The sequence below is a fragment of the Aotus nancymaae genome, unplaced genomic scaffold (assembly GCF_030222135.1).
Source record: "Aotus nancymaae isolate 86718 unplaced genomic scaffold, 86718_ANA_hifiasm-v0.15.2.pri h1tg000046l, whole genome shotgun sequence".
In the NCBI taxonomy this organism is placed as follows: domain Eukaryota; kingdom Metazoa; phylum Chordata; class Mammalia; order Primates; family Aotidae; genus Aotus; species Aotus nancymaae.
Window position 1 is genome coordinate 973475 of NW_026988460.1, and position 21476 is coordinate 994950.

Consider the following 21476-nt stretch of genomic DNA (forward strand, 5'->3'; position numbering starts at 1 on the left):
GTCCGTGTAAAGGGGAAAAAAACCGGGGCATTTGAACAGAGAAGAATCTGGTAGCTTTAAACAACTGGTAAAGGTCTAGTTATCTGGAAGCTGAGGAATTGAGGGCCTCGGGTTCATCCCAGCCATTACCTGGGAAGGAAAATTGATTCAAATGAGACAGTGACAGAAGCCAGTCTCTGCTGAAGCACTGAAACTGCTCTGGATTTTACAGTGTACATTTGCAGAGAGTTTATTTAATCTGCCTGGCTTTGCATTTCAATTTTCTGTCTTCTAATTTAGACTTAAGATGCTTAAAGTATGTCATATTAGACTAAGTGCTGAAAAATACCAAATTTGTGATATACTTCCCATATACTCTATGAAAATGTAAACACACATATATTTATTTATATACTGTGTATACAAATGATTTTGGTACTTTTAAACTGTATTAATAATGAAAGTTGCCTGGTATTTGTGAAGGTTATTCTAACATAGTTTTCTCACTATTTAAAAGACTCCAAGAGATTGTGTCAGTCTGTCTTCTCATCACTTTCTATATTTTCCATTCTTTCTCAATGTGAAGACTGACCTCTAGTGTTCTGTTCTTTTAAGAATTAACAGACTAAGTCTGGTAGTGATAGATATTTGGATACAAATTGTTTCAAAGATCAATTCCACAAATATTTGTTACATATCTATCATGTGCTGCAACCTGGTGATTAAGATCTTTCTCATTCTATGACTGCCTCAAACCACGCTCTTTCTTTTGAAAGGCCTCTGTTGGGTATGCATTACAAGACTGAAAGCCAATATTATGGAACTAAGAGTGTAAAATAAGGGGTGGCACTCACGAAGTTAAATCAAGAGGTAGAGAAAAATATGCACTATCCTGTTTATATACAATCGTGTTGCTTAATGATAGGGATATGCTTTGAGAAATGCATCGTTAGGTCATTTCGTCATTGTGCAAGCGTCACAGAGTTTTACTTACACAAACCTAGATGGTACCGTCCACTACATACCTAGGCTATGGAGTATAGCCAAGTGCTCCTAGGCTACAGACCTGTACAGCATATGACAGTCCTGAATACTGTAGCAATTGTAATACAGTGAGATTTGTGCGTTTAGACATATCTAAACGTAGAAAAGGTACAGTAAAAATGCAGTATAAAAGATAATGACACAGTTGTATAAGGCACTTCTGTGAATGGAGCTTACAGGGTTAGATGTTGCCCTGGGTGAGGGGAACATCACACACTGGGGCCCGTCAGGGGCTAGGGGGCTAGGGAAGGGATAGTATTAGGAGAAACACCTAATGTAGACGACAGGTTGATGGGTGCAGCAAATCACCACGGCACTTGTATACCTATATAATAAACCTGCACGTTCTGCACATGTATCCCAGAACTTAAAGTATAATTAAAAAAAAAAAAAGGAAGTTGCCCTGGGTGAGTCAGTGAGTGAGTCGTGAGTGAATGTGAAGGCTTAGGACATTCCTACACACTACTGTAGACTTTAGAAGCACTATACACTTAGATTGCACTAAATTTATTAAAAATATTTTTCCTTTCTTCAATTGTAAATTGACCTTAGTTTGCTAGATGACCATTTTTGTATATATGCTCTATTGTTGACTGAAACATCGTTATATGGTTCATGACTGTATTTAAAATGGTTATTTTTTGAAATGTTTGCTCTTATGAACCACTGCATTCAGATATTGGTTCCCAACAAAAAGGCTTTCAGAGATATAATTTCCAAAACATGCCAAGCCTTTAATGTTATGGATTGCAGTTTTTCATGAGAATGACCTAATGAGTTTAAAAAACATTTTATTAGAGAAAATGTCCAACCTTCACAAAAGTAGATTGACATGCTTATCTACTTTTGGGAATGCTTGAAAGACATATGGGGAGATGAAGAGAGGGAAGGAAGAGAGAGGAAGTGAGGACTTAAAGAATGAGAAGGAAAAAAAAAACATTTTTCTTACAGTCTCCTCCTCCAAGAAGCTGTCCCTCATGTTTGAAATTAACCACCCTTTCCTCAGCAGGCTTTTTATTATTTCATTGTTATTTCTTTCTGCCTCATTTAAAATGAAATGTTACAAATATCTGTTTCTGCCTGTTGAGGGGTAGAATATGTCTTTCTCTCCTTGCCTTATTCCTTAAGGAGCAGTCAAGGTGATCCTGTTAAAACCTCACTTGGATCATGCTACTCCTTTGTCCAAACTCTATGAAGGTTTTCCACTTAGAGTGAAGTCCTCACAACGGCTTCAAACATGTGGTATTCTCTGCCCTGGGGCCTTTGCACAGGCTTTTTGCCCTGTCAGGAACATTTTCCCCCCACCCCCAAAATGTCCACTTAGCTAGTTCACTCACCTTTTTCAAGATTTTGCTCAAGTATTACCTTCTACTTCCCTACTCCAGCACTTCCTACCCTTTCTTTGCCTGACTTAATTTTTCTCCAAAGCAAGTATGATTGAAAGTTTCCACGAGCCTCACTGAACGTAAGCTCCAAGTGCAGACTGTGTCTCCAGCGCTCGGCTTGCTGAGGGTGTGTCACAGAGCTGATGCTGCCAGAGTATCTCCGAGACGAATATTGAATGAACTCTGTCTCACACAGTGCATTTAATGTAGTTGGCACACTTGATGAATGTTTGTGGAATGAGCCAATGAATAAATTCGGACCCAAACTTGTTCTAAATAACCAAACTGTCTGCAAAAGCAGGGGAGGCCAATTGAAACTAAATTTTAGAATCTGGAGCCAGGTAGTGGCTCTATCAACTTTGAAAAATGTGTCTGTGAACCCAGAGTATGAGTTGGGAGAAATCAAGTGAAATGTTCTTCCTAGTTCTGTTTCAGTACCCACTTCTAATTCTGAAAGTCCCATTCTATGATTTTCCTTAAATGTCTGGCTCTGGTACAAGTCCTTTGAAAAAAGTAGTTAGCAATCCTCACCCACCCCAAAACTGGTATACCCTGAGCTGGGTGTTTCAAAGTAGGCTTCTCACTTACATTAATAGATGTTGTCTGTTTCTCCTGTTAAGGGGCAATATACATTCTTTACAATGATCACCTGTAGCAATTTCCTTGGGAACAAAATAGTAAGTGTAGAAATATCCAGGGAAAAGCACAAAGACCCTTCTTCAGTGGGTGGTCAATATCACTTTAATTCTTCATTGTAATCCTCACAAACCCAAAGCCCTGTGAACTATTAAATTACTATGGGGATTTCCTCTGGGTTCCTCACCCCAGCTGGTCTCAGGATGTTCTCGGCAACAGGCAGCTTGGGTAATGTTTCCCGAACACCTGTCACCTGCTCTATACAATAATCTAAATAGAATGTGAATACAAAAGGCCTATTATCAATTATGCAATGATCAGTTTGGCTCAGGCTTCATGTCTGTGAGAACGTGTCGAACATTCCTTTAGCAGGCACATCAAAGCACATGAGACAAGAAAGGGTACGAAGAGATGGTTGCTAATTCACTACTTCCAGGATCAGCCAAATGAGTTTCGGTATATGAGGTGATCAGTGGGTACAGGCAGATGTTTGTGTGAGGCTCAAGGCAGGGGATCTGGCAAAGCTTATGGGAGCCAAGCTCTGAAACGTACGTATGTGTGTGTGCATGTGTATGCACGTGCATGCACACACTTAGAGCGTAGTTCTTTTTCCTTTGTTGTTATACAAATCACATTCAAACTCTCAGTAGTTGAACCCAGGCTTCTTATCTTTCCCACTTATCTTTACTTAATGCCTGGCAGGTCCATGGTAACCAACTGTCCCCACTGCACAGGACTGAACACGGGACTCTCAGTGCTCAACGTGAGAAGGTCTCAGGCACGCTGGTACACATTGGTCACCTTATGTCCTAGGTTCTGAGTCTGTGTTTGCATGACACCTATTTTCAACTCACCAGAATATACACAACTGACCGATGATTCCAAGGGGGACTAAAACAAAGATATTCAGGAAGCAAGACCACAGAAGAGAGAAATATGAAGCCAGTGGCGTATTAGTGAGTGGCGGCACTTTCCCCAGGAACAGACAACAATGATGATGGAATGTAATGTCCGTAGAGGAAATTTAAAATAATAATAAAACTGACCAAAAGTTATTTTTTAAGCTATCTCCTACAGGAAGGATATTTATTTATTTTTCATTTACTTTTTAATTTTTTTTCTGACCAAAAGTTGGTCAGCTTTTGGTGATCAGCCTACACCAGCAAGTCTAAATAACGTCACTGAGAAAAGACCCCTCCTGGCTGGGGCAGATAACCCCCATCACAGCCTCCCCTTGTTATGTGACTGTGTGGAACAGAGACTAGTCTATTAACTGGAAATGTCTTTTTTACTGAGGGTTTGTTATGGTTGTGCTAAGCCCTTTACACAATTTTCTCATTTAATCTTCTTCCTAATTTATAAGGAAGGCACTCTTAACTTTTCTTAATTTGTAGAGGAGTGACTAAGAAGTAGGGATGTCTCTTGCTTAAGGCCACACAGATAGTATGTGTACAATCTGAATCTGAGGCCTCTTTGAGGGCAAAGATGATGCTCTTAACCTTGGGGCTATGTTGGCTTTGTATCTAGTTCCTCCAGGAAAGTCAGGCTGAAAGCTGACTCTGTGACCATCCAGATCCATGTGGTGGGCACGGAGATGGCTCTGGTGATTCAGATGCAAGGGCTGCTTAAAAAAACATGTGTTTCATCAATGAAGGAATGAGTAAATACACTGGAGGGAACTCTGGTAGCTTAATAGTTTCCAGTTAGCTTCATATTTAAAGCAAGACAAATCTTTTTTATTTTTCCATCAATTGGGAGTTAGTTGCCTTCAAGTCCTAAGGATTTCCAACATGGATGTCTGACCTGGTTACTGTCTCTCTCACTCTCCTCTTTGTGGGAGGTGCTGACATCAGCGGACATTCAGAGTTGGGGATGGGCTGGATCAGGAAGCACTAATGTCTTTGCAAGATTCTCCTTCCTAAGACTAGCTGATTTCGGTTTATAAGCTATGTGGAATGGAGGTCTCAGGACTGAGATAGCTTCTGGAGGTTTGCTGTAGGCAGTGAGGTTATCATTAATGCAGTTCCCAAATCCAGCCTGACGTGTAACAAAATTGATGCTCCCTGCTTTTCCCTAGGACAGTCTAACTTGAAGACTCTTCCATGATTTCAGGGGTGAGTTCTAAAGTAAAGGATGCATCCTGATGTTCTGAGGTCTATGTTTGGTTAGTAAACATGTTTTGTTTGGCCTGAAATGTGTTCCACAACTTTTAAAATTACTTGATACTTGAAAGAATAGGGAGATCTTGCATGAAAACAAGCATTTCTAGCTTCTTCTCAAGCATTAGAAAACTGGACCTAAACTTACCTAGCAGCGTTGGCTGAGGCTAGGACTGGCTGATTTCCTTAGAAAAGATGTGTGTCTGTAGCTTACACAGGCCCTACCGGCCCTATTATCTACTGAACACATTTGCATTCATTTATGTTACTTGTTTGCTCTTGTCATGCACTGAAGCTTGTGATTCTTGCTCTAGATTTACATTGTCCAATATGGTAGCCACTAATCATGTGTAGCTAGTTGCATTTATAATTAAATTAATTAAAATTAATAAAACTTAAAATGTAGCTCTTCAGTGGCACTAGCCACACTGCAGGTGCTCCTTAGCCACATGTGGTCAGCGGCTACCACACTGGGCAACCCAGATTAGAACATTTCCATCATCACAGGGAGTCTGTTGGACAATGCTGCTCTAGACATTAACTCTTCTAGAATTAGGGCTGGCATCTAGTAGAAAATTCTTCCTACCGCCACATCACTTACCACCCACTGAACAGATTTTACATTCTGAAAATCTCATGGCAAGAGCAGAGGGAGGAGGATGAGACAGAGGAGGAGGAGGAGGAGGAGGAGAAGAAACCACTCATACAGTGCTGACTCTGTGTCAAGCACTATCATAATATAATAATGACATTCCATGAACTATCTCATTTAATTCTTTCAACAGTCCTATGAGATAAGAGAGATTATAACTCCTTTCCATTCTAAAGCTGAAATGGAGGTTTAAGAGTCTACCACATTGCACTCAGGAGGCTAAGGCAGGAGGATTGTTTGAGCCCAGGAGTTTGAGGTTATAGAGAGCTATAATTATGCCACTGCACTCCAGCCTGGGTGACAGAGCAAGACCTTATCTGAAACAATCAGCCAGCAGTTCATTACACTGCAGAAGGTCACATTGTTAATATATGGTGGAGCCAGTATTTAAACTGTTTGGCCCGAGAACTCATGCTTCTAATGAATGGTCTTTAAATAATAAAAAGTCCATAGAAATGGACCCACAGTCTCCATTAGCAGTGAGCCCACTGAAAGCCAAGGGGAAGGGATTCTGTGTCTTTGGTCCACTAGGATCTGGCTGAAGCTTTCAACATATTAGTGCTATTAGCTAACAGTTATATTTTGTTCAATCCTAATGCCCACTTTGATTCAAAACTGAAAATAGTCCATTTTAATGTTGAAAACCTATTTCTTCATTTTTGTAATCATTCCGTTGCTGCTGCTTTTCTTGAATTTGAGAATTCACAGCTACCAAGTATTAGCTGATTGCAAATATTGACAGCTACTTCAAATATTTATTAAAAAAAGAATTTACTTTGAGATTCAAATGGAAATGACATTTTTCATTTTGAAGAGAGTTTACTATCAAATGTGTTGTTCCATTCTTATTTAGAAGCATCATTTTTACAAATCACTCTTACATAATAACATTATTTGCCCAGAATAAAAAAAAAAGGTAAGTTCTTTAGCCTAGGCTATGTAGTAATAGGAATTACAGATCACTTGGAAAGGAAGGAATGTTCGACTCATTTCATGATGGTTAAGAATTTTGACATTGTCGTCTTGTGGGCAAAGTAATGCTCAAGGTTCAGGTACACAAACATGATTTTGCTGCTTCCTTGTATATATGTTACAGATTCTTCTTGATGAGTCTCTTTTTCCTGCTTTCCCTGTAACTTTTCACTATTTATTGGTTCTTTTTGTTCACTGGCAAGGCTTTTCATTTGGATGCTCCTAAATTATAATTTTCCTTTAAAGAAGGCAACACATAAAATCACATCAAGGATACCATTACGTAAAGACGAGTGAAAAAAATTTTAATTGGGTTGGATTATTTTTAAATGTAAAGGGAGAACACTCAATTAGTTTGTGTCAAGCCTTTTCTGTGTTCTATATTTGCAAATTATTTTGTAGTTTCCTCAACTATAAACATTTATCAGAAATGTTTTTATGACAGGGTTTGCTTTGCCAGAGACTATAATTATCATCAGCTTTGCCTGCCAATGAAGAAGAATGCTTTTATCTGGGTGAATTTATGCATGGGGTTGGGGTGGGAGATTCTTTCTTGAGAGATTTTCATCTCCAGCATGGAGGCTGGGGGAAAAGCAGATGGAAAAATTGATCCATAAAGTTTCTCATTTCAATTACAACCACACACGATGTTGGACGTTGGTACCTCTCTAAACAAAGTGTCCGGCATTGGTCACATTTTCCACATTTTGATGGAACTTTAAAATAGTTCTTCATTGTTTACACCCATATTTATCAACCGAAATTTTGTACCCATTTAGGAAGAGTTTTCTGAGGAGGAAAATATACTGGAATTCGATGTTGACATTGAAATCTGAAAGGGAAATGATTTCTTAATGCAAGCATGCCTTACTTAGTAGTAAATGTTGAGCTGAGATCCTCAGAAGATATGAGCCATTCTGAAGAGGCATTTCCATGTCTTAGTGAGCAACCTCCAAAATAATTAGCAAGTTATTTAATTTATTCAAGACATATTTTTTGTTTCTGCATGGAATCAAAAAAATTTTCAATCCAGGAGACCTTGCTTGGTACGTTTGGCATCTTTAATGAAGACAAAAGGTCCTCAAGGGACTATTATTCAGGATTTAAATTTCTATTCCCTGAGCAGCCAGGCACTAAGTCTTGATTATGATTTGAGAAAAACAAGATGATTATTCTAACCAACTATCAAACGCTGTTGGTGGACAGGTATGATGATACAACCACTTTTAAAAACAACTGGGCAGCTTGTAAATAATTGAACATAGACTTGCTGTATGACACAGTGAATTCTATTCCTAGGTATACCACATATTCAGACAAAAACTTATAGCAGTTTTATTTGCAAAGGTCAAAAACTGGAAACAACCTGAATGTCCATCAACTGGTGGATGGATAAAACAAACTGTGATGTATCCCCATAATGAAATACTACACAATGAGAGTTTACCATTGAAATATACTACTGTCAGATGAATCTTAAATGTCTATGCTGAATAAAAGAAGCCAGACAGAAAAGAGTGTATACTACACAATTTAAATCGTACAAACATCTATGAAATGAAAACTAATATGCAATTTCAGAAAGCAAATCGGTAGTTGCCTTGGAAGGGATACGGAATGATAACGAAGATAAATGAGAACTTTTGGAAGTATACAAATGTTTATTATTTTGATCACATGATGGTTTCACAGAGAAAACATGCCAAAAATCTCCAAACTTTATATTTTAGGTGTAATTTATTGTATATCAATAATACCATAATAAAACTATAAAAAAAGAAACAAGATGTTGAGCTGAGGAATTTATTTACTTTTACAATAAACATTTTCCAAGTGCCCATGATGTGGCCCTTAGTGTGCCCTGTATCTGTGCTTATGAAATTTTAATGGTGTAAAGGCATCACCTGGGATATTGTTATAGTGCAGATTCTGGCTCAGTAGGTCTTGGATGGAGCCTAAGACTTTGCATTTCTAACAAGCTCTCAGGTGAAGTCAATGCTTCTGGTCCAGGGATCACACACTGAGTGGCAAGACTCTTGGCATCAGAAATACAGATGAATAAAATACTGCCTCATAAAGGGCTCTCCAATAAATGGAAGAGAAATGAGTAACTGAAGAATCATAAAAAGAGTGGGAGGGTTCTGTTTCGGGCATTGTTTGAGTATTTTTAATTTGGCCACCACTTCCAGCAATAACAACTGTAAACTCTGGACAAAACACAACAAAACTACCTAAAGGCATGATAAAAATCAGAAGAAAGCAGATACTGCACTGGAGATGATACTCGAAAAAAGGGAATGGCACTTGCTGAGTTTCCCATATTTTTAGTTTTTTTTTTTTTTTTTGCCTAAGGGCAAACTTAAACTCAGAACACTTGCAGTTATACAGCTTGAAAAATCAGATGTCATGGTCTGAGGGGATTGGGGTAGCCAGAAAATGGCAGGATAGGGGGTGCATAATAGGAAGGAGACAGCCACAGAGAGGGAGCTGTAAATTTTGTGTATAAATCCTGTCCTAATCTGTGGCTGGTCCCCAAGTCATATATGCATGGGTCAGATGCCCAGAAATCCAGCTAAGACTAAATGAATTGAACTAAGATTTTAGCTGCTGTTCACAGCAGGGGAAAAGAAGTTTGCAGTTCTGCATTTGGCAAAGTTAACTTACTGCTTACAAAAACAACCAATAGTTTTCAAAGGAACATAACAGAATCCAGAGCCTCTTTGTATGAGTCAGGGTTCTCTAGGGGGACAGAACTAATAGGATAGAGGTACATATGAAAGGGAGTTTGTTAAGGAGAATTGACTCACACAATCACAAGGTAAAGTCCACAATAAGCCATCTGCAAGTTGAGGAGCAAGGAAACCAGTGGTGGATCAATCCAAGGCCCCAAACCTCAAAAGTAGGGAGCCGACAGTGCAGCAGCCTTCAGTCTATGGCCAAAGACCTGAGAGCCCCTGGCAAAACTTGTGTAAGTCCAAGAGTCCAAAAACTGAAGGACTTGGAGTCTGGTATTTGAGCACAGGAAGCATCCAGCATGGGAGAAAGGTGAAGACTGGACGACTCAGCAAGTCTCCTCTTCCAACCTCTCCCACCTGCTTTATTCTAGTCACACTGGCAGCTGATTAGACTGTGCCCACCCAGATTGAGGGTAGGTCTGCCTCTCCCAGTCCACTGACTCAAATGTTAATCTCCTTTGGCCACACCCTCACAGACATACCCAGGAACAATACTTTGCATCCTTCAATCCAATCAAGTTGACAATATTAACCATCATACGCTTCAGTGTATCATTCTCAATATCCAGGGTATTGCCAAAGGTTAGTAACTTTTTTCTGTAACGAGTCAGATAGCACATATTTTGTACTTTGCAGGCCACATATTGTCTCTGCTGCATATTTTTCTTTCTTTTTAAAAATAACACTTTAAAAATGTAAGACAACAAAAACAACAACATTCTAAGCTTGGAGGACCTAAAAAAACAGGCAGCTCATAGGCCATAGTTTGCTGATCCCAGGGTAAGGGAAGGATTCCATGATCACTGTGTAAGTAGAATAAAAGCTTAAAGAAGAAGCTGTTTGGGGAAAAATAAATTTAAATCTCCCACACAATGACATGGCAGATTGAGGTTCGAATCGCCTAGAGTGGCCTCAGGCAAAGTATGATATAATCCTTTAGCCCAAGTGACAAGAAAGAATTATGATCAACTGCTTCTCTGGCTCCATGTTAGCCCAAGGGAAAAACTATGTTTCCTTCAAGAGTACCTCTAGGCCCACCAGTTTATGGTCAAGTTTGGTGGCATTATAGAAAGGTATTATAGTTATAAACTGCTATGTAACAAATGTCTCAAAACAACCATTTTATGATGTTCCAGAATTCTGTGGATCAGGAATTTGGGTATGGCTTGACAGAGTGCTTCCTCTGCTCCCTATGGCATTAGCTGAAGTTCCTGGATGGTATTCAGCTGATGGATGCACTGATCTGGAGCTCATGATGGCTTCACTTGTGTGTCTGGAGCCTTACATACATAGAAGGCTGGGCTCAGCTGGGGCGACTGAGTGGAACAGCTACACATGGCTTCTCCAGCACCATCAAGGGGAGTTGGACTTTTTTTCATGGTGACTTATGGCTCCAAGAGTGAATGTCCCAACAGAGAGGATGCAGAGGTATCAGTCTCTTAAACCTGAGCTCTCATACTGGCACAGTCAAACTTCTACCAAATTTTATGGGTCAAAGAAGTCAGAGCCCACCCCAGTTCAGGAGGAGATCTCATTTCTAAATGGGAGAGCAAACATTTTTAGCTATCTTCAATTTGCTCTCAAGGGAAATTAGCAATATCTCATGAAGAATAAGATTACGGTGAGTTTGATTTGATGGAATTTTATCTTCCTTATGCTAGCAGCACACAGGAGGAATGTTATCCTTACAAAAATCACACACACTTAAGTTTCTTAGTAAACAAATAATTCAAATATTTTGTTACTCTACACTCTAATATAATTCACAACAACTGACAGTGGGATAGAAGCAAGTAGATTTGATTTGGATTCTGAGAGAAATTGGAAAGAAAAAGGCAAAGAAAAATTAAGAACCTGGAAATAGGGTTAGACAGGAAAGGAGCACGGAACAAAATAATATTTCAAAGAAGAAATACATTGAAATGTTTCCAAAAAAGGAAGGAAGACAACATACTCATATTATTGGACTAATGACAATAGAAAGCTGTAGAGTTAGAAAGATAATTTCAAAGTCTGTTGAATATGGGGAAAGACAAAATCAGGGGGTCAATAGTAACAAATGTGTGCTTGAAGCCTAAGAATAAAAATAAGATTAAAGTTTAGCTCTAAAGATTACAAGGACTTCAGAGACTATGGGAGAATAAATTACTGTAGAACGTACAACTAAATGTAATGTTCCTTCTACTACGAAGGAACTAGCTACAATAGTAGCTATTATTTATCCAGTCTTGATAAAGAACAACTTAGAAGTACCTAGGTTTCCAATCCAGTTCTGAAACACAAAAACAAAATGACCAAATGCAAAAAACAAAATCCCCCGAACTCCTCCAATATTTTGTGCTGTCTGCTACTTTAAAGTCTGTCCTCACAGACTTTCACCCACTGTGAAAGGATGAGAAAAATCTATTTTCCCTCTGCCCTGTAGCAAGAAAGCAGTTGCCTCTGTATTTCCTTGTAGACGGAAGTGCTTTTTGTTCCCTGGGACTCCTGAATATGCATTTGAGCTGTGAAGCCAGAGAAGGTTGGGACGAAAGGGCTTTCCTCTGAAATAGCGGCTCACCGAAACAGGAGCCCCAAGATAATTAATCTAGGAGCAGCAGGGGTGGAGGCCGCAGTGGCTGGAACAGCCCCAGAGAGAACAAACCGTAAATAGACAGGCACTGAGAAAGAAAATATTAGGTTGGTGCAAAAGTAATTGCAGTTTTTTTTTGCTTAAAAGTAATGGCAAAACCACAATTACTTTTGCATCAACCAAATACATTCCGTTTTCAGAACTCTGAAAAGATGGAGCAAGTTGGGAGGACATACTCATTTCTTGAACAATGCACCATCTGAAATAATCACTGCACTATTCCTATGCACCCCTCCTCACCCCAAGTTCTCCCTTCTCCCAGTTCAATCCCCTGAGCTTTCCCTGAGAGCAATATTCAGAGCTCAGTGTTTTAAAACTTATAGTAGGCTGTTTTTTTCACGTTCAATGTGGAATGTTTGTGTCCGTTTTTCAAAGGTGAGTAAAAAGTCTGGGGTCTGTGGCAGTCCAAGCTCTGCAGTGTAAGATCTGACATATCAAAGGCAGGAGAAAAAAGAGAAGGTGTGAATGCACGTGTGGAATGAGAAAGAGAGACTTTGGAGAGACGTTGAAGACGCCCAAATCAATCTACATGCAAATAATTTACTGTGTGGCAACCTGCAGCTCAAAAGAGTCAGCGTTAATATAGCTCCTAAAATTTAAGAGAAAATACATTTCTTTTCTTTTTCTTTTTTTTTTTGACGGAGTTTCACTCGTTACCCAGGCTGGAGTGCAATGGCGCGATCTCGGCTCACCGCAACCTCCGCCTCCTGGGTTCAGGCAATTCCCTGCCTCAGCCTCCTGAGTAGCTGGGATTACAGGCACGCGCCACCATGCCCAGCTAATTTTTTGTATTAGTAGAGACGGGGTTTCACCATGTTGACCAGGATGGTCTCGATCTGTTCACCTCGTGATCCACCCGCCTTGGCCTCCCAAGAGAAAATACATTTCTTAGCCGCAATCTACCTTGATCTCCTGTATTCAAGTTGAAGATTGAACTATGCGGTTTTTGTACGACATTTGTTTTTTTTGTTTGTATTTGTTTTTGGTTTTGTTTTTGTTTTTTTGGAGACAGGCTCTTACTCTATCACCCAGGCTGGAGTGCAGTGGTGCCTGCAATCTCAGCCTCCCAGGTTCAAGTGATTCTTGTGCCTCAGCCTCCCGAGTAGCTGGGATTACAGGCATGTGCCACCATGCCCAGCTAAATCTAGATGGAAAGTCATCCATTTAGTGGTAGCAAACGTAGCTCAGTTTCATATGACTTTCGTTTTTGGACAGACCCCTCAATGTGACAATAATAGCTCCTTTAGACTCTGTTGTGAATCAGGCAGATGAATAAGTCAGGCAAATATAAGGCATGGCCTTGTAAATATAGTTGTATAACTATAAAACTTTCTCCACAAAAAAATACTGTTTTTTTGTTTGTTTTTTTGAGATGAAGTCTTGCTCTGTCGCCTATGCTAGAGTGCAGTGGAGCGATCTTAGCTCACGGCAACCTCTGCCTCCTGCCTCAGCCTCCGGAGTAGCTGGGATTACAAGTGCCCACCATCGTGCCTAATTTTTTTTACTTTTGGTAGAGATGTGGTTTCACCATCTTGGCCAGGCTAGTCTCAAACTCCTGACCTCGTGATCCACCTGCCTCGGCCTCCCAAAGTGCTGGGATTACAGGTGTGAGCTACCGCGCCTGGCCAAAATACTGTATTTTTTTATAGGAACCAACTGATATCCATGACTCTTTATAGAGAATATCCTTGTAGAATTTGCATAGTGTATACACTTGCATATATGACTTAATTATTCCCAATAAAGTGTGTAGGGAGTAGCTTTAGTCTAAAAGGAGAAAACATGGTATGGGGTTTTAAAGAATCATAGAATGCTAGAGTTGAGAAGATTTTAGAGATTATGTAGCTCAATCTAATTTTACTTAAGTCCAGAGACTGTTAATGGTGCTCCTAATGTCACACACTTAGTAATTGCTAGAGCTGAGACTTGAATCTGTGTCTTCTGACTCCAAATCCACAACTCCCAGGCTATCTTAATATTTCAGCAAACAAAATTCCATGGTCTTGATTGCTAATAAGCAGGGTAAGGAACTTGGAGATTCTACAACAGACAAACCAAAATCTCAGTGGCTCAGCAAAGAAAATTATTCTCTCATGCAAAGTCAAGTGCAGGTCAGTCAGAAGGCAATCCCTCTGTCCTGTGAAGCAGAGAACCAGACCCTCTCCCATTTGAATCACTATTATATCAACAGACGGCTTTAGGTCACCACAGCAGTGAAAAAGAGAATGTGGGCTAGCACACCGATTCTTAGATGCTTCCGTCCAGAAACTTTCATGCGTTACTTCCACTCACATTTCATTGGCCAGGGGTCACATGGATGTGTCTAAACCAAAAGGGTCTGGGAAATCTACTCTCCAGGGAGTAAGTGAGAAATCGAGATGGGTAAGCACTTCTCACCTCTTCTGTGTGTGCACGCCTGGTTTATAAGAAGCACAAACTAAAGGCTTATCCCTATAAGATGTATGCAGGTATCAGAAATGTAGGATCTTGGAGGGAAAAGAAATTTGGAGGCATTCTGGGGGGTTAAAAAGTAAGAATACCACAAATAATATTTCCACTAAATTCTTAGTAAAGTGTAAAGGCCTGGCAAAAAATACTGAAGGCTTATGAATTCACTTCTTTTAGTATGACCATTCTAAATCCCTAAGCCAGACCTCACAAACATTATGATCCAAAATACTGGCCACCTGCTTTGGCTGTAAAAATTCCACTCATCAGAACTCTAAATTGGATCTTTCTTTCCAGGGCATTTTGTAGCTTTCGGTTGGCCCCAGGTCAGGGAGAGCTCTGCCTCCAATAAAATGAATACAAATATTTGTGAAGCTCATCGACCGCTGCTCTAAAGCCAGGTCAGAGCCAGGCCCTGGAGAGCATGTGCTTTGCTGGCACATGGTACGTCCTACTCATAAGGTTCAGTGAGCTCCTGGAGGCTTTCCAGCTCTGGAAAACTCTGCAAAGTTTAGCCACGGATCCCTGTTAAAGCTCAGCATCTGGTTCTTGTTTTCCTATTTGTTGTTTTTAAGACACAATATTTGTTGGCTCCTTATCCATTTTGTTGAAGGGAATGCTACGGGTGTGGTTTACCAATTTCTGGAATACAGACATAAGAGGCATTTTCTGATAGAAATGTGTTCTGAGTTGGTTGTGATACTGAAGATTTTTATTCATCTGCACGTGTAACACACACACACACACATACACACTATGTCAATTTCTTTAAAAAAGAGTTTCTCAATCCTTAATGGGCAAACACCTGGAGATCTTGGGAAAACACAGGCTTTGACCCAGATCGTCTGGGATGGATCCTATAATTGTGTGTTTCCAACGAGCTCAAAGTGATACAGGAGCTGGGCAGGGAAGTGCTGGTTAGAGAAAGGTGGGGTCCTTGGCTAGGGCTCCACCCTCGGGCCTGTGCCCATAGACCTAAGTGAGGACAGGCACTCCTTTTTGCACCCAAATGTTGCATTTTCGAAGACCACCCTGGCCCACCATGCCCCATCCTGTGCCGATGAAAACCCCGAGACCCTAGTGAGCACAGACACAAGCAGCTAGATGGTGAGAGGAATACACTGGCAGACATGGGCAGGCTATCCACGGTAGAACAAGGTGGGCGCCAAGGAGAATTCGGTCAGAGGAGAGTCCCACTGCTGGGTGGTCCGACTCCAGGGGAAGATCACCTTCCCACTCCATTCCCCTTCTGACCTCCCCATCCACTTCGCTGAGAGCTATCACCACTCAATAAAAAACCTTGAACTCATTCTCCAAGCCCACGTGTGATTGGATTTTTCTTACTAAGGCAAGAACCTGGGATACAGAAAGCCATCTGTTCTTGCAATCAGGCAGAGGGTCTAATTGAGCTGACTAACACAAGCCACCAGCAGATGGCAAAACTGAAAGAGTGCACTGTAACATATGCCCACTGGGGCTTAGAGATCTGTAAACACTCAATCCTAGATGCTGCCGTGGGGTCACGCTCCCTCATCGCACACCCTGCAAGGGGTATAAGGGAACTTCTCCTGTTTCAAAAGGTGATGCCAATGCCATGGATTCCCGCAGTGGAGGAGTCTAGCTGTTGGTGCCTCACATGGGTCCACTGGGATTCCTTTTACCAGGTTCAGTGTGTCCATTCCCCAGTGGTTTTCTGTTTTGCTGCTAAAGTCTCTGAAGGACTGCCCTGGGCTATTGCTAATGTCTGGTCCCTCACCACCACCTCATTCTCTGCAATTGGTATCCAGTGACTCACAAATAGAGAGACACAAAAGCCTAGCCCTCTTGCTGGAAGATGGGCCAAACTCAGGGGATAGTTTCTGCTTCACAGTTCCTCAGTAGAGTGGGAGCAGGCTGGAGTTAAACCTCACCTGAGACCACATACCTTACTCTATCTTGCTTCCCTCACTTCCTGAAAGATTTCTCCAGAGGGCACTGCCTTGCACTTCTATATGAAACCGTATCTCAAGTCAGGCATCCAGGAAACCCACTAGAGACATTTGCAGGCCGTACCCTGACAAGTAAGCCTAGAGCGCTCTAGAGTGCGCTAAAGCTGAATAGTGGACTTAGGGTCAAGAAGATTGGGTTTTTAAAAATGTAACCAACATTTTAGCTCTTACTCTGGGCTAGGAGCTGTTATTTGTTCTTTTAAAATATTAATCGAATCTTCACTCAGTGAAGTAGGAGAGCTGTAATTAGTGCCATTTTTGCAAATGAAGAAACCGAGAGAAAAATAAAGTATCCAAGGTTCTCCACTGAGAAAGTGGCAGAGCTGGGAATTGAACGCAGACAGCCTGGTTCTGCAGTCTGTGCTTCCAGCTGATAAATGCCCACTTCTTGCTTCAGTGACTGTGGGCTGAACTTTTCAGACCCTCTAATACCTTCCCTGTAAAATAGGGATTATATTATCTACCTTTGGGATTATTCAAGGATTAAGTGAGATAATTATATAAAGTGCCCAGTACAGAGCTGGGTACATTTTAGGTCCATTGTTGACCTCATTAAACTAGTTTCTTTGTGACTCACCTGGGATGTCTGTCTCATCTCTACCAACCAACACCCACAATAGGTTTTAAAGACTATTGGCCAGCCTGGTGTAGTATGTATGTTCTTTTAGTGAATAACCTTCAGTTTCAGGCCTGTTTGCTTTTCATAGAGGTTGAACTTTTTGACCATACTTGTCAAAAGCCCTACTAGATTAAGTTCCCAGTGCTTTACCAGAGAATATAAAATCCAAGTTGAGTTCAGAAACACTGAGATTTCACTCTTCAGAAAGCTGATGGAAAATGCCTCTTATTGGGATGAGGAGACAGTTCCTGAGGGGCAACATGCAGGCCCTAGAAACATGTCAGGGTCTTCCACATGGACCAAAGCCTGATTCAAACTGGCATGTGGGAAACTACCTTGATGGATGGTAACTTCCCAGTACACTAAGAGGAGAGCTCTCCTAGAAGCCACAGAAAAGAAAGGCTTATAGGCCTAGTTAAGAGGAAGGAAGCACCTGATTTGAATTAATCTGCAATGCTTACCAAAGAGCAAGAAGAGAGCCACAAGGTCTAACACTTAGGGTAGGATGCAAGTGGAATGGAAGGAACACACCTAGAGTATGCAATGTTCTTTTTTTTTTTTTTGTGACAGTGTTTCCCTGTGTCATTAGCAATCATGGCTCACTGCAGCTTTGATCTTTCAGGTTCAAGTGATCCTCCCACCTCAGCCTCCTGAGTAGCTGGGACTGTAGGCAGGTGCCACCATGTCCAGCTAATTTTTTTTTTTCTGTAGAGCTGGAGTTTTGCCACGTTGTTCAGGGTGATCTTGAACTCCTGAGCTTGAGCATTCGGCCTGCGACAGCCTCCCAAAGTGCTGGGATTACAGGTGTGAGCCACTGCACCTGACTGCAGATATGCCATGTTTCTATGTCCTACTCTAGGCTAGGAATTGTGTTGCATCAGCATTGCCCACTGGCCACAAGGACCAGAGTTGAAGTTTGAGCAAAGGGCCTGGCAGATGGAAGGAGCCCAGAGCCAACATACTCGCTCTGTGGGGAGAGGTGCAGGGCCAAGTGCACCCGGCAACAGATGTGATTCATCAATCAGCCAGTGCTTTGTGGGCAGAGGAGATGACGGGCCAGAATGGGTGTCACCAACGACAGCATCGCAGACATTGAGAGCTTTCAGAGCCTCATGTTTATTTGGTGTAGTGTGAATATTTGGTGCTTCAGAGACATTTAAGGTTTTCTTGGTCTTTCTATGCCTTCCTATCTATGTTAAGCACACTTGCGCTCGGCTTATATTTACAATCTTTTGGCTTCCCTGGCCCACACGGGAAGAATTGTCTTGGGCCACACATAAAATAAACTAACACTATTAATAGCTAAATCACAAAAAATACTCACTATGTTTTAAGAAAGTTTACACATTTGTGTTGGTCCGCATTCAAAGCCATCATGGGCTGCATGTGGGCCACAGGCTGCAGGTTGGACACAGTCATTCTAAGCCTTACACATCATAAGATATTTGTTTCTTTACCTAATTCCATCCTTTCTTACTTGCTTGTTTCCTATCACAGAATCAAATATTCTCCAATAAAACATATATAATGAGGACATTCGAGATGGAAAAATTAGTCTATAAAATAAATGCTGGCAAAAAGACATGTTGAAAGATCTCAGATGGGATGGTGAGACAACTGAGGGATTAATAAAACGAAAGTAGCTACCTTCCCTTGGGCTGACGGACAAGGTGAAGAGATGCTTGACACCAGAATCCAGGAATCAGGGCTACCTAGCTGGAGGTGGGACCATGGAGAGGTGATTTTTAAAGTAGAGAAAGAAAGATGCTGCCCTGGCTTCTTGCCTTCTCTTGCTTTGTCTCTGATCAGTGGCTATCACGGGCTAATGTATCCAGAGGTCAGTCAGCAAGGGAGCCTAGAGAATGTAATAGGTAGAGAGAGACCCCTATAATACAGAGGAAAGCAGAGGAACGGTGGCGAACGGTACCTGGACAGTACCCAAGCCAGATGTACTGGTTATCACTGGGAGTGACTCGTAGTGAGGCCTACTGGGCAGGGCACCCGTGGAAACTCTGCTTTCTGTCTTCCACCCTAAGTGTGAGGACCAGTAAGCTAAGAAGTCAACTATCAGAGCTACTGATCTATTATAATCATGGAATAATTACTTTAAAGCCAACAGAATTCTGCTTTGTGTGTTAGATCAGACTCAATGACATCTAAGATTTATATCATCCTGTGACATACCTCCAAGAGTCTATGAGTCAAAGAAAGATTTGCCCTTGACAGACTGAATGAGATTTTAAAAGCTGAGCCATGTATTCACCCATGGCAGACAATCTTAAAACTGAAAATCACTATCTCAATCACTATTTTGAAATCATTTGAAGAAACTAAATACTAGTAGAGAGAAAAAGCCCTATTTCATTCATTAAGAAAAAAATTTGAATATTATCTACAGATAGAATATTTTTTTCCTTTATTGATGATGTATTTTTTATTTTTTGAGAAGGAATCTCACTCTGTCACCCAGGCTGGAGTGCAGTGTTGCATTCTAGGCTCACTGCAACCTCTGCCTCCAGAGTTCAAGTGATTCTTCACCCTCAGCCTCCTGAGTAGCTGGGATTATAGGCACGCACCACCACGCCCAGCTAATTTTTTGTATTTTTAGTAGAGACGAGTTTTCACCATGTTGGTCAGGCTGGTCTCAAACTCCTGACCTTGTGATCCACCTACCTCGGCCTCCCAAAGTGCTGGGATTACAAGCATGAGCCACTGTGCCCAGCTATTGATGATGTATTAATAGGAATTAGCTAAGGAGAGAGAGAGGTGGGGAATCTTTGTTTGTGGTGGGAGTGGCTTTATTTATATCAAACAAATCAAAATAATAATAGTAATGATTCACTGAATGTTTCTTCTGTATCAAGAGCTGTGCGAAGTGCTTTAGAGCAGAGCTTCCCAGCTCCCACAGTATTGGCATTTGGAGCTGGGTAATTCTTTGTATGGAGGGCTGCCCAATGCACTGTAAGATGTTTAGAATCATCCCAGGTCTTTACCTACTTGATATATCCCTCATCCAGCTGTGACTATCGAAAATGCCTCCAGACATTACAAAATGTCCTTTGGAGGGCAAAATTACCACTGGTTAACCTCTTCATTAGAGGCATGAACCCAATACTACACCCAGTGCAGAAATGAGGCAAATGAAGCATACACAGGTTAAATTACTTGCTCTGCTTCACGCAGATAGTGAGTGGTGGAACAGGAACTGAACCCAAGTCCAACTCTAAACTGGGTACTAAATCTCAACATTGAACCTTCTTCCCCTGCTTTACTCCTTTCTTTTGATTTTCTGAGAAGTATTTGTGGATGACTTTTTGAAAATTTACATAAAAGTAGCAGAAAAAGAAGCAGTCATTTTCGGATTTGAATTTATAGTGAGACTCATATTGGATTTCTGCTGAGATGGTAGTTTTATGCTGCTTAGATAACAATTTCAGAAGTGTAAAAAAGCCTCAACACTCATCTGTTTCAGAAAATACTACTGCAGACATACAAACCCTTGAAAACAACATCTGAGAGCACCTGGTTCATTTCAGGTGAAGAAAGGACGTGCTGACTCAGCAAACTAACACAAGAACAGAAAATCAAACACTGCATGTTCTCACTCATAGGCGGGTGTTGAACAGTGAGAACACATGGACACAGGGAGGGGCGCATCACACACTGGGGTCTGTTGGGGGGCACTAGGTGAGGGACTGCAGGGGGTAGGGAGTTGGGGAGGGATAACATGTGGAGAAATGCCAGATACAGGTGATGGGGATGAAGGCAGCAAACCACATTGCCATGTATGTACCTATGCAACAATCCTGCATGTTCTTCACATGTACCCCAGAACCTAAAGTGCAATTATATATATACATATGGATGTGCTGAAAAGCCTCCCTATTTTTGTTCTTTTTTCTTTTTTTGTGCTATGATTCTTATTGAAGCTCCTTTTTCTATAACATTGTACCACTGCAGTAAATGATCAATTTCAACTTCACGCAGCCAAGGTCAGGTGTGAGGGAATAACAGGCTCTCTACAACACCATGTAGGCATAATTTATTGCATTTCCAGAAGAGGATTCTTGACATTTTGAAAATGTAATGTAGTGCAAGAGTAATTAAGCCAAAGGTAGACTGCTGAACAATTGATTAGCATTGTCAGAGAAGCCTGATTAGCTTAGATGCTTCCAGAACTGATTTTGCCAGCTATGAATTAAAGGTTAGTAATTAAATTTATGGGCC